Genomic DNA, 14,993 nt, shown 5'->3' with positions numbered 1-14,993 from the left:
GGGTCTTGGGATCAAGCCCCGCATCGGGCTCCCTGCTTGGCTGGGAGCCTGCTTCTCCCATTCCCTCTGTCTGTCACTCTCCCTTCTTGTGCTCTCTCTCTCTGTGTCAAATAAATAAATAAATAATCTTAAAAAAATATTTTTAAATTAGAAATTCTAGCAATATGAGCTGAAATTCTTTCATGCCAACATTTGCCAGAGCAGAGTCCGCTGCTCTCTCTAAACCAAGTATGTACTCTCCACCTGTCCTGTTTACTCAAAACCCTATCACTTGGGTGTTTTCCATGAATTTCAGCCTACTTCGTAAGGTGCCTGGTCCCCACGATATTGAGTTTCTGATCCTTGGCATAGAGGATTTTGCTGTCCCTTGTCTGATCAGCTAATGGTAAGTAACAGAAGAGATCAGATCTCCATCTGAGCTATGAATATAGAAATATTAAGTGAAATCATTCCATTCAGTACACACTTGAATTAGTTACTATGTCTACTTATGTTTGTCCTAAGTTTGCCTAAGAGATTGTAATAAAAACATTATTTCCTCTTAGCTCTAATGGTATTTTATTTGAACAAAGATTGAAGGAGGGTTTGGGGTTTGGGGTTTTGGGTAAATAATTAGTATCAGGACCTCTGTGTTGCCAGAGGTGAAGGAAACTCATTAGATGAGCCTAGAGTAAGACTTCACTCACCTGGGATCAAGGCTGAGGGATTTTGTGAGCCCCCGAAATTATAACTCATAACTGTGTGCATGTGTTATGCACAAGAGAATGAACATATATTTATATGGATTTCTCCTAAAATCCTTGACCCCAAAAGGTTAAGAATTTCTGTAATGTCTTCCAAAACTTCCAGAGATAGAAAATCAGGGTGGTGACAATGAGACTTCAAGGACATTTGTTGCAAGGGAAAGCTGAGAAGGATGCCCAGGAAGAGAGCAGAGGCCAGACTTGGCAAGGGACGGGCACAGGGCCAATGTGGGCCCAGAAGCTAGAGAAAACCTCCCTGAAACTGCTCTTGTCAAGGTCACCATTAATTTCCATGTTGCTGAATCCAATGGTCAGCTCTTGGTCCCCACCTTACTAGATCTACAAGCCACTTACCCCAACTGAACATTCCTCCTCCTTGAAACACTTCCTTCATTTGGCCTCCAGAGCTCCAAGTTTCCCTCGATTTTTCCTTAGCTACTCCTGGTTAATCCCTTTTGCTGGATCCTCATCTTGGCCCTGACTTCTAAACTTTGGAAGTTCCTAGGACTCCTCTATAGACATTGACTTCCTTGGTTATATTGTCTAATCTCATGGATTTAAACAACATCTATATCCTGAAGGTCTCCAAATTTATCTCTCTTTATATCTGACCTTCCCCTTTTTTTCAGAACTCCATACTTAGGTGTTTAACTGCCTACTCTATGTTTCCACCTGGATGACTTAAAAGGAGTCTTAGACTTTCCAAGACTGAACTCTTCTTTCTTTCCCCTGCTCTCCCCCTCCCCCAGTCAATTCCTCTCGCAGGCTTCCCCATCTCAGTGAAAGGGACCTCTAGGGAGCTCTGGAGGAGAGCCCTCTCTTGTCTCACCTCACCTCTCACGCTACCCTAAATTTGTCCTACTTTAGATCCAGGACAGCCAACAATCAAATCAGGAAGCCTAAACAAGATCACTAGGCCAGTCCAGTCAGCACCTCCCATGGGGATCTGAGGTAGACAGAAAACCCCCAGAACTCCCTGCTGTTCCACAAAACGGACCCCAATTGACATGTGACCAAGGACCAGCCCATCTTACTGGAAATCTCAATCATGGCAGCCTCCCAGAGGAGGCTTTGAGGAACAGAAACACAGGGGATGTGAGCCTTTAGGTTGCACTTTTTTTTTTTTTAAAGGAAAAGCTTCGTTGGGGGGAGGCATGCACAAAGTGGAGGTTGTGAAGGTAGAATATGAACAACTCAAAAGAGCAATACAACTTGAAGCAAATTCAGGCTGAAGAGGAGACAGGAGGCAAGTCCCCTGAGGGATGGAGTCAGCTCTCCAATGGGCATGGGTCCCTTATGCAATTATTCCATGAATGAACGGCCACCAAAGAAAAAGGCCTAGTCATGCTTCTCCATGAGTCCCAGCAAAACACTGAGCTGAGCCTTGTTTATAAAATGCCTCAAGGGACCAGATGACAGGCTAGAAGATATAATTGTTTCTGATTTCTCTGTAGTTCTGCCATGTATATTTATAATATAATTCGAGAAGCAGCTGGTTCCTAAAAGATGACTGACATGATGCCCGACATCCTTCCTGTTCCAAAGAGTTGTTTCCACATAGCCCTAGCCCCAATGGCTCTAGATCTCAGCATTTAGGAACCAAGTGAACATTCTATCTTTATGAATGTCTTCTCTCATGCCTGGCTGGAAGCAAGTTCTCCCTCGTCTCTGCTCTCTTCACACTTTATCCAGCCCTCAACTACAGTTTTTGTGATTGGGACGCCTGGCTGGCTCAGTCAATTAGGTGTCTGACTCTTGATCTTAGCTCAGGTCTCCATGTTAGGATCATGAGTTCACATCCTCTGCTTTAAAAGAAAAGAAAAGAAAATTCTTATGATCTTCTACCCTTCATGATAGCTATTTCGTGTGCCCATACATGTGCGCCTCTTAAAGTTTGGTCTTGTGGAGGCTCTTGGAGTTTGGTCTTGTCTTGTGGGGGGCGAGAGCTAAGGCTCATTTGTCTTTGATTCTCTGGCATTCTCCGTAGTGCCTGCCCCCACAGATGCTGAATGAAGTTTGAGTAAATGAAAGAATAAAAAGAAACAGTTGAGCTGGAGAATGCCTCTCAAAATGCTCATGGTAAAAATAGCTACCATTTTGGGTGTTTCCGATGTGGTAGGCTTTAAGCTCACAACTTTGTGTCTGATTCTAGCGCCAGACAGAGTAGATGCCAGCCATGGGGAAGGGTATGACATGTTCCTTGAAGCCTCCTGCCAGTCTGTTTGAAATGCCTATGAGACGTCTTCGAATAGGATCAATTGAAAGGCAAAATTTCAAAGGTGGACATGGTGACGGGAGACACAGCATCTTAATATTAATATGTTAATTTTGACTGAGAACTTACTAATTTTTTTAATTCCTTTTTTTAAAAGATTTTATTTATTTATTTGACAGAGACAGAGCGAAAGAGGGAACACAAGCAGGGAGAGTGGGAGAGGGAGAAGCAGGCTTACCACTGAGCCTGAAACTGAATGTGGGGCTTGATCCCAGGACTCTGGGATCATGACCTGAGCTGAAGGCAGACACTTAACGACTGAGCCACTCAGGTGCCCCGTGAACTTATGAATTTTTAGTTAATTACTTAATTGTTGTCTTAGTTCATTTGGGCTGCAAGAACAAAGTGTCATAGCCTGGGTTGCTTATAAACACCAGAAGTTTATTTCTCAACACTCCTAGAGGCTAAATGTCCAAGACCAGGGTGTCAGCATGGCCAGGTGAGCACCCTCTGTGGGGCTGCAGACTTGTCCTTTTAGAACAAGGCAGAGGGAGTGAGGGAGCCCTCTGGGGTCTCTTGTATAAGGTGTCTAATTCTCTTCCAGAGGGCTCCACCTTCATGACCTAATCACCTCCCAGAGGCCCCCATTTGTTAATCCCATCACCTCAAGGAGGAGATTTCAACTCAGGAGTTCTGAAGGGAACACATCCAGACCACAGTGATCGCTAATGAATATTGCCTAAGAACTTAGTATTGCCAAAGCTCTGTTCTTGGTGCTTTGCAGGGACCATTTTTACAACATTCCTGTGAGCTAGGTCTCACGGTCATCCTTTTATAAATGAAGAAACTATATAAAGTGGTCTGTTTCCCTGTTCCCACAGCTAGTAGGCAGTGGATTCGGGCTCCAGCCCTAGCACCTGAGCTCCTAACCAGTCTCCTGCTGCTGTCATTTCCCAGATGCATGCATTCATGCTGAGGCCATGTCCTCCCCGGGCTCTTCCCAGCCCACGACAAAGCATGGCAGGTGTAGACCAGCCTGGCCGGGTCTGTCCAGGGCAGGCTCCTCTTGAGGGCCTCCCTGTGGGCCTGACTGAGACTTCCTTAGAGGTCACTGTGGTCAGAGGCTCCTCTCACCCGATGTCCCTCCTTCCCTCTCTCCTCTCATGGGGATCAGACGTGCAGCAGGGAGTGGGGCCTTCCCAACTGATCCTTCACAGGTGCTCCCCCAATCCATCTCTGCCATGTCTGATACTGTCTTGGTGTTAGCTTCTCAGAGGACCCAAACTGACCCACTGAGAGACATAAAAGAAATGAGAAAAAAAAAATGACCCTTAGTCGACCTTGGCTGCTATTAACAAAACACAGTAGACTGGCTTCCATGACAGACATTTGCTTCTTTAGAGACATGTCAACATCCAGCCACACCACACCACCCTCTTCCTTTTTTGACTATAATCTACTTAAGAAGATGAAACATATAGACAAGAAATGGTTAAGACACCATTCAAGGTGGGCATCAGCATGTCTCCGTTGGCTAAGCGTCTGCCTTCAGCTCAGGTCATGATCTCAGGATCCTGGCATTGAGCTCCATGGCAGGATCCCTGCTCAGTGGGGAGACTTCTTCTCTCTCTACCCCTCACCCCTACTCATGATCTCTTTCTCTCTCTCACGCTCTCTCTCTCTCTCTCTCTCTCAAATAAATAAATAGAAAAAAATAATTTAAGGCATCCTACAATTTCTGAAATGTTTTGAATTTATAACTCCCTCTGTTTTTCTAGAAGGGTTCTAGAGTGCTTACAAAAATACATAGGACCTAAAAGCTAAAAAAAAAAAAAAAAAGGTGGAGGGATCCAGGCAAAGATTAAAGAGGTCTGGAGAGTGTCTAGGGAGAGAAATGAGGAGACGGGGACATGGAAGGCACGTGAACAGATCTGCCTCAGAACTCTCCAGAGACCCACACAGAGGAGCTTTGGGTCTTCGTAGGACTCACCAAGACTGAAGTAAAACCAACCTACTTCCTCCAGAAAACACCCTGCTTCTGTCATTGCCAAGACCTGGTGCCATGGGGAATGTTCCCGGGTTTCCTGGTCAGGGCGGCTCATTGTGATGACACTCAGAGGGAGGTCCCAAACACCACTAAGAGTTACTAGCAGATGTTGCCCAGGGCTGCGTCTCCTGGTGGCTCTGCCTGGGGAAAGGCCCATTCAGAGCAGCTGTTCCCAGAGAGCAAGTCTCTGGGATTCAACCTCTGGTCCAAGAGTGCAGCCTTAGCACAATCTGCCTGATTCAGTGATGAAACTCAGAGCAGGCCAGTGAAGGAAGGAATGACGTGTTCTTTCTTTGTCCATCCATACTCACGATCTCTCATAAATCAGGCTCTTACCTAATGACTGGAATCGAAAATGGGTGATGGTAACCTTTGGGAGGACACAGAGACAGTGTTCAACTTCTTTACAAATGAAAAGGCTAAATTAAGACAAGTGCCCCAAGTGGTGCTGGGGGAGATGATCTCCAAAGAAGCAGGGAATTTATGGTTATAGGGAATGTGAAGAAAAAAAAAAAAAAGGAAGACAGAAAACCTGAACCACCCAGGTCACCCACAGGCACCGCCTCCGACCACCTTGGTCTCAGACTTACATCACTGTTCTGGGGATGGCTTGGCGGGGGTGTGCAGGCTGTGTGTGCGGGACACGGAGGGGCCAGTGCGCTTTCCGCTGCATCCATCTGAACAATCAGCTCAGACACCGACCACTTGTGGTTACGCTGTGGACTCTCATCTCAAGCGCAGCTCAGGTCACCACTAAAAATTTGGCTTGACTGGAGAAGAGTGAATTGCTTTTACTGGAGAACGCAGGTAAGGAAGGGAAGCAATGGCACCCTGGGGTAATTGAGTTATTTCTGTATCTTCTGAAGCCTAAAGACTCCGCATCAGATCCATTCTACCACCTCTGAGGCCCCCTTTCCTCTGAACTGGGAGAATTCAAATGGAAGGTATTTCTCATGGAACATATCTCCACATGGACTGTTACTGCCATTAATCTCTTTTTATGTGCTAGCAATGGAAAACTGACAGCTCCTTCTTTTCTAGAAAGACCAAAGTGGATGAAAAGGGAATTTAAATGATACTCTGGCTTTGCAGGACACAGGCTTTTCTCTCTTTTTCAGAGCCAGAAGCCTCAGGAGAGGAAATGCGCTTTGTAGAAATGGCAGGCACGGGGGGGGGGGGGGGGGGGGGAGCAGCCTGCCCAACCCCCGATATCCTTCCCGAGTTCCCACGTGGGCAGACCAGGGGCAGCAGGCTAGGTGGACTCCTGCCCATCTCAGAGAGCGTGCTTGGCACCAAGTTCTTCATGGGGAAGATATCATGGCACCAAATGTTGATATTGGCCACCAACACCTAAGTACTTTGCCTTTTATTGGATTCGCACACCATCCTGAGAACGAGTCGTCATCCACCCCATGTCACAGCTAAGGAGACTGAGCCCGGTCCCCGTGTTAGTGTGTGTCGGGCCCAGAACTTGAATCCAAATATACAAAATCGTGTTCCTCATTACTGGAGAGGTTTGGGGGCTAGAGTGAACAAATGAGCAAGGGAGAGATCTGGGGAGCTCAACCCGTGACTCAGCGAGAACCCACAGTCAGTCACTACACAGGAATACTGGCAGAGCTCTTGCCCCGTGGGCCTGGATCACGCGGAGGCCTTGGTGGACAAACAGAAATGGACACCAGTTGAACTTGGGTTTTGCTTGCTTGTTTTCTTCTGTTTTCGTTAGTCTGTTGTTGTCGGGGAGAGGATATACGTAGTAACCTGGCCTATTCGACCAATTAATAAACCAAATACTAAGCACCTATTATTTTTTCTGTGGGAGGAAGTGAGAAGGAATAACGGGAAGCCCCTGTCTCCTGTGGGGGAGCTATTCCCGTGAGATCTCTCGCACACCTACGAAGAGGTGGTGAGAAGACGGAGAGGAAGTGGCGATCATACCCGCGGGGATCCAGGAAGGCTCCTGACGGATGGAAGCTAGACCGAGAGGGATGGGCTTCACTCGGAAGGGCAGTGTAGGAGGGCAGATGGCCCTTGAGGAGAAGGGACCTCCCTTGAGTGAGAGAGAAGAAGGGGCATTTGAGAAATTACAGGCAGACCAAGTGTGGAGGCAGAGTCTGGTGGTGTTTATTATGATCTTGAACAACTAAGTTTGTACCATTACTTATGGGAGGGAAGATCGTGATGGAGGTTTAGAAGTGCCCCAAGAGACAGCCACTGGCCTCCTTTGGTGACTGTTTCTAATAAAGAGGAGTTCTCAGAATCAGAGGCTTCAGGGATGGAAGCCAGGAGAGGGATTCTCTCCCACTTGCTAGCCTGTGGCCCTTGAGGTCCCCTCCCAGAACACTATCTGCAACCAGTCAAGATCTGCCTCCCCTCCCCGCTCCAAAGCCCTGGAAGGCTCTGCCAGCAGAAGACACTTCCTCCCATCCAGCTGGAATCTGTCTGGGTCCAGACTCACTGAAACTCATTCCCCATCCACATAGGTGAGCCTTCCACCCAGATGAATACTGACTTTCCACCCTTCCTAACCAAACACCGTATCTTGTCTTATCTGGGCTACATGTGGGATGCTTTTAACAGTTCCCATTGATCATTCTGGGGTTTTCTTGTTCTGCTCTGAACATGTGCATTTATTTGTCCTCAAGGGCAGCTTGCCTCTCTGAATCCTTCCAGCCACCCCTCCCCACCCCCGACCATGTGCCAGCGTGTCCTCTAGGCACTGGGAGCACAGCAGCAAAGAAAACAGTTTGTCCATATGAGAAGTGGGAGAAGGTAGCTGTGGGGGCAGGGGAGAACTGAGGTTTATTATTTACTATTTACCAGACATTATGCAAAAAGCTTTACACATGTTATGTCTATTTCTTATAAACTGGGATCATTATCCCCATTTTGCTGATCAGCAAACTGTGGCTCAGGGAGATGAAAGGAGTCAAACAAAGGCAAGTAAGTCATGGAGCTACGATGTGCACCCATCTCTGTGTGACCCCAGATGGACAGACTGATATGCCGAAGACCAGCACTGTACTTTGAACATCCTTGAACTCCATGTTTAAAGATTTTATTTCTTTATTTAAGACAGAGTGAGAGCAAGAGAGATCACAGATGGAGAGGCAGAAGCAGACTCCCACTGAGCAGAGAGCTCAGCCTGGGGTTCAATCCCAGGATCCTGAGATCATGACCTGAGCTGAAGGCAGACACTTAACTGACTGAGGCACCCGGGAGCCCCTGAACGTATTTAAACAGTGTATTGCATACAGTAGGTGCTCAGTGTTAAGCATATGTTTAGACCAACCCTCTGAAAGCACTGACTCACTCTTATAAGCAAAGCACATTCTAGCTGTATTTCCTCCAATTTCTTTTTTGGCTTCAAAACCACAAACTTTTCCACATAAGCGATCTTTCATTTTTCCTGGGATGCTGCCGGGTCGTAGTGCTCAGGCTTCTGACAGCTTATTAAATAATTATGTTCTGTCTTCACATGTTTTATGAGCTTTTTCCAATGACCCAGCTCAGGAGATAACAGGAGGATGGATGTCTCTGTGTTGGCCCAGGGCTGATGGATGGTCTGCCTTGGGCAATTTTCAAGTGGAAGGGAAACAAACTCAAGAGAAAAAATTTTTTCCCTCTGACTTGGATGCCCTCTGCTAAATCAGCCTCAGCCTGGCCTCTGCCTGGCCAGGGTCCTAAGGTGTCCAAGTCTCTGGACCAGACCCCCTTTGTGGCTCGTGCCAGGAAAGAGATGCTGAGCCCGGGTTGCCCCCTGCTTGGCACCCGCCCTGTCTCATTTCCCACTTAAGTCTTGGTCAGTAAAAAAGTGGTAACGCCTATCAAGTCTGAGTGTCACTTTCCTCTGGAGGTTCTCTTGCTTGGCTTCTGTTTCTAGAGAGCATTCTCTGCCCCTGCATGCAAAAGCATGTTCGCTTTTGGCAATGCTATGATCCTTCCTTTTGTGTTGAGTTGAGACTGCTCTTCCTCGAGAAAAGAGAGGAGAAAGGAAGGGAGGGAGGACGAAGGAAGGAGAGGGAGCTAAGGTTTGCTGGACGCCAAGGCTTTCCATAGGCATGTGGTTTAAACAGCATGGAGATGGCTGGTTCTGGGGTGCGCACCCATGAAAAAAGGGCAGTTGCCCCCAAGTCGTGGTGTGGGCGAAAGGCAGAGATGGAAGGGGAGGGGCTCCATTCTGGAGAGGTTTGCTGAACCCAAGGGGCTGGTGAGCCTTGGGCGAAGATGCTCAGCAGGTGGGGAAATGGAGCCAGGAGCTGGGGCAGGAGCCGTGGCCCGAGATAGGGTTATGGAAGTCAGCGACATAAAGCAACTGTGGCTTTCAGAAAGAGCCTACCCCTAGTGAAACCAGCTCCTTCCCGTCTCTGTCCAGTCTCCACACGGCCTGCCATCCACAAATTGTGGAATTTTCAAAACCCAAGGGACTGTGCTTGGTTATTCTGTGTGGGTCTCCCTCAGGGTGTAGAGGGTAGAAGAGGCAGGAAGGGCTTAAGTAGAAGAGACATGGAAGGAGGATGAGAGGTGGACACCCTGGAAGACCCTCACAAGAAGTGTCCACATAGAACATTCTGGAAAAGCGAGGTGGTGGCAAGGGAACAGTAAGGCAGCTGCCGTCGGGGTCTGAGGCCTGGCTGTCCCCTGTGCCCCTGCCCAGCCTAGACTCAGAACCACTGTGGGGCAGCTTCCCAAGCCTGCTCAGCACTGCTCAGTCCTCTGAATTGATTATGGCACTGCTCACAGTGGAGAGGAAACAGAAAATAAACAGAAGAGGGAAATAAAATGAACAGCCAGTCAAAAGGAGATTCTGGGATAAATTATTGTAAGCGTTCACCAGAAGGCCCCGGATCGTAGCGGTTGCCAGTTTCCAGGGAGTATATTCTCCCGCCGTGGACTATTTGAAGCTACTTGTGATTTATAATAAGCTTATAAATTTATTGAATATTGAATAACTCGCTCTTGCAAGAGGTGAGTACTAAATACGAGATCGTTCTAGAACACTACTGAGTCTTGCACAGTGCCAGGAAGAAGAAGGAGTTAGAATTATGCTAGTTGACTTGGGAATATGTCTAAAAAATTTTTGTTGAATAAGAATAATTATGGCAGGGAACTCTGTCATGTGATCCCATATTTGTAAAGCAAGCATGTGTGTGGACATCAGCAAGCAATGCGTGATCATATGAGCGAGGAAAAAAACACGGATGATACACATTGACATGGGCTATCTCCTGGTTCCTAACGTGGAAGGAGCAGGAAAAGAGAGAAAAGGGAAAGCAAGGAAAAAAGTAGAAAAATACTGGGTCTTTTTATCTTAGTTTTTAAAAAATACACATAATATATGAAATACAATTAAATTCATTTTACATGAAAGTACATTTATGTATCAAAAATTTTAAAAAAACAGAGGCAAAGTGAGGCAAAAGCAATATAAATGTGGCCAGTGGTGAACAGTACATACTAACTGACATATGCTGAAACTTTTACACAATAATTATTAAAAAGGAAGAATAAATAAATAATACATTAATAAAATAGTACATTAAATTAATTTTTTTTTCTCATGAGACAAAAATATATATTCTGTTTGGGAAATAAAGGGAAAGTAAGGAGAGAAGTATGAGGGGACAAATCTGTCATCTAATGGATGCTGACCTTGGGTTCACAGTGGACCACCAGGCAGGATGGGGATACACACACATGGTTGCCATCCTGGAGAAACAGTAAGACAAACATTGACTTCCTCTGCCCTGCCACGGTGGCCAAAATGTTAACCCTGGGACAGAGAGGCAGAGTCCTACCACCCAGGCTAGCCAACTTACCAGGAAATAACTTTTACAATACCTTTAAGCATTATGTAACACATTTATAACATTATTTAAATATACATTCATGGATATGAAAAGTCAATCCACATAGTCACAGAATCACTAAATTCCAGAGCTGAACTTAAATCTCTTCATTGCAGTCTGAATGGGAGAAGGCAGCAGCAATAATTTCCCTGACATTAGAACATTCTCCCAAGTTCAGAAGCAGAGAACTCCCAGCACCTGTGGGCTTCTCTGCAGATCTCTAATTCCCCACCAGATGTAGTTAGTCTAGCTCTGGCCAACCGACGCAGGGGGTTATTTGGCCCATAAATCAGCTTGAAGAATGCCTGGGTGTGGGTTAAAATTTTTTCCAGGGCCTATACGGTTTCCTAACACGAGAGGTCATTTTATCCTTACTGTTCTGAAATTGAAATCGAGCAACCAATACCGGAGCAGCCTGAATTGCAGGAAGGAAGGGCAGAGAGCTGAGTCCGGCTTCAGCCCCGCCAAGGGCAGCCTCATCCTCTGCCCTGGGGTCTTGGGAAGCCCCTGCTCACTGTCCTTTCCTAGTGAGCAGTTAGTGCGGCCGTGGCGCGTTCCGCCCCCGCGGTCACGGAGGAGCAGCTGCAGGGGACAGCTGCGGGCGGGCGGGAATGGGGAACAGGTTGGGGAAGGAAGCTGGTGTGTACCTGCGTGCACGGAGACGCGCGTGTCGGGGTGCGGACACGCAGGTGTGCGTGTCAGAGACAGCTAGTGTGCGTGTGTGCGTGACTGGACTACATTCTCTTATAACCATTTTGTCCATTAACACCTGCCCGGATATCTAGACAGAAACCTACAGAATTCAGTTTGCAGACAAAGGGCTGGGTAAGGGACGGCGCTGGGAACTGGAAACGCGTACCACGCAGTTCTTCCTAGAGGGAAAACACAGCCTACTGCAGGGATGAGACAAAGGCACAAACCAACTCTTATAAAAGACAGAACACGCGTGTCAATATATGTGTCCTGTCTGAGCCAGGGACATCTCACCTCTGTGCCTAAAGAAAGCTAAAAGGAAAGACAAAATGGTGATGACCCTGTTTCATTCTGACACCCAGTGATTTATTCAAGAGTTGCCTCCGGGGCGCCTGGGTGGCTCAGTGGGTTAAGCCTCTGCCTTCGGCTCAGGTCATGATCTCAGGGTCCTGGGACTGAGTCCCACATGGGGCTCTCTGCTTAGCAGAGAGCCTGCTTCCTCCTCCTCTCTCTCTGCCTGCCTCTCTGCCTACTTGTGATCTCTGTCTGTCAAATAAATAAAATCTTAAAAAAAAAAAAAAAAAGGAGTTGCCTCCACTTTAAAAATAATGACCAAGCACGTTTCTCTCCTCTCCCTAATAGGTAGCCTAAGAAAGATTCAAAGGGTATTGCATATATAAACTCAGGACGGAAATAAAATTGCATCAACTAAGTTTCTTCTGTCTGTGAGAATAGGGGCTGGAAATAGAAATTAAATTGAATTCTGGTAAGACAAAAATAGATACATATCTGAGTCTGTAGCCTGGGAATTATACCTTCTATGTATGACAGGAGTTAAGTTTAAATAGATAGTCTATCCACCTATCTAGCAAGATAGCTAGTGTGTGTGTGTGTGTGTGTGTGTGTATGTATATATGTAAATACATATATACACATATATATGTGTGTCGTATATATGTGTGTAATATATACATAATTATTAACATAATGAAGAATATTCATTCTCATTTGAATATTGAATATATATTATAAGATAATGTTATATTATATATAGACAATATATATTTATATTATAAATATATTTATATTTATAAAAATATTATATTATAAATATATTTATATAAATATAAACAATATATAATATTATTATATTATAATATAATGTTATATTATATATAGACAATATATAGAAGACAATATATGTTTATAATATAATTCATATGAATATGAATGTTCATTCAATATTATATTAATGTTGAAGAAAAAGATATTGTGGGTCTAAAACAGAGATAGGATAATGTAATGTGGTTCTCAAACCAGGATAAAGATTGGTATCAGTTAGAGAGCTTGAGAAAAGATGGATGTCCTAAAGATTCTGATTTAATTGGCTGGGGTATGGCCTGGGAAGGTTTTTAAAAGGTGCCAGGTAAGGGGTGTCTGGGTGGCTCAGCGGGTTAAAGCCTCTGCCTTCAGCTCAGGTCATGATCCCAGGGTCCTGGGATCGAGCCCCGCATCCGACTCTCTGCTTAGCGGGGAGCCTGCTTCCTCCTCTCTCTCTCTCTGCCTGCCTCTCTGCCTACTTGTAATCTCTATCTGTCAAATAAATAAATCTTTTTTTAAAAAAAAAAAAGGTGCCACGTAGTTCTAATGGGCAGCCAAGGTTGAAAATCACTAAGAACAGAAGAGAGGTTGTGAGAATAAAAAAGAGGTTTTGAAAAGTTTAAATATGGTTTTCAAAATTAAACAAAAAAAAATCATCAGAATAATTGAAATGAAAAGGAGTAAAAAAAAAAAAACAAAAAAAAAACAATGCCCTAGAAAGTAGGACAGGAACTCCTGGGTGGCTCAGTCGGTTAAGCTTCTGCTTTCAGCTCAGGTCAGGATCCCAGGGTCTTGGAGTTGAGTCCCTCATCGGGCTCTCTGCTCAGTGGGAAGCTTGCTTCTTCCTCTCCCTCAGCTGCTCCCCCTGCTTGTGTTCCCTCTCTCGCTGTGTCTCTCTGTCAAATAAATAAATAAAATCTTTAAAATAAAAAAAAAGAAAATAGAACAAAAGAGACCAAAATATAAAGGGGGAAAAAAAAAGATGGAAGGGTAATCTACCAACCAGTTGGAGTTCCAAACAGAGAGAACAGAGGAAATAGAGGGAGAAATTTTTATCAGAACTGAAGGCCTTGATTCACCAAACACTCACTGAGAATCAAATAAAATAAAATGGTAGTGGACTCATAGCTGAGTCTACTCAGTCATATCATTAGGGAATTTTAAAACAGCCACAGTAGTGAGAGAGAACATCCCAAAAGACCTCAGACATTAATAACAAGATACTAGGACATATATAAAGGAACATAAAGGATATTGACATCAGAGTTTTCTGAATTCAGAAAAAAATGGACCAAAGATTTTAGATTCTAAGAGAAATGTATTTTAAGCGCCCATATCATAGGGCGCTTAGGTGGCTCTGTCAGTTAAGTGTCTGCCTTCGGCTCAGGTCATGATCCCAGGGTCCTGGGATAGAGCCCCGCTTCAGGCTCCCTGCTTCTCACCGAGCCTGCTTTTCTCTCTCCCTGTGCCTTCTGCTCCCCCTGCTTGTGCTCTCTTCCTCTCTCTTTGTCAAATAAATAAATACAGTCTTAAAAAAAAACAAACCCATACTCAGGGAAGCCATCAGTGGTGTTGGGGGGTTGGCGGAAGGGGCAGGGTGTGCGGAGTGGGTGGGTGTGGGTTGGGTGGGGTGGGTTTAAACTAAGTCTAGATGTAGACCTACAAGAACTCGCCTGTGTTCTCTCTCCTTCATCTTTCCCTAGGAAGTTACTGCAGGGTGTATTCTGTGAGAAGAAAGGAACAAGTCAAGAAGAAAGACATGGGACACTGAAAATGGGACATTCTACGTGGGAGAGCATTAACGGCCGTCGTATAATTAGACTCATGTGGGGATCACTCCATCTGGAAGGGTACAGAAAAGAGAGAACTTGACTGCTAATCTGATACAATGAAATCATTTTTTTGTTTGTTTGGTTTTTATCATTTTTTTAAAATAAAGATACGTGAAGATACTAACGCAGGAGAGAAAAGTAATCAGAAGCTCTGAGAAAATAAAGAAGCTGTCTAAGCAAGGGAATTTAATCATAATACTGGCATTTTTAATTCTTTGACCTCTGAAATCTTCTAATGTAATCAATTTCTCTTTTTGCTTCTGTATTTTCTGCTTTTGATATCATGCTTAGAAAGGCCATCCCTTGGGGTGCCCAAGTGGTGTTCTCAGTGGGTTAAGTGTCTGACTCTTGATTTCGTCTCAGGTCAAGATCTCAGGGTTGTGAGATTGAGCCCCCTGTGGCTCCTATGTGGAGCCCCACAGGGAGCCCTGGCTAGGACTCCGAGCCTGCCTAGTGTTCTTTCTCCGTTCTTCTGCATCCAGCCCCCACCTGAGCCCATGCACTCTCTCCTAA

The sequence above is a fragment of the Meles meles genome, chromosome 8 (genome assembly GCF_922984935.1).
Source record: "Meles meles chromosome 8, mMelMel3.1 paternal haplotype, whole genome shotgun sequence".
Taxonomy (NCBI): domain Eukaryota; kingdom Metazoa; phylum Chordata; class Mammalia; order Carnivora; family Mustelidae; genus Meles; species Meles meles.
The sequence above is the reverse complement of the archived record's forward strand: the minus strand, read 5'-3'. Positions refer to the sequence as shown.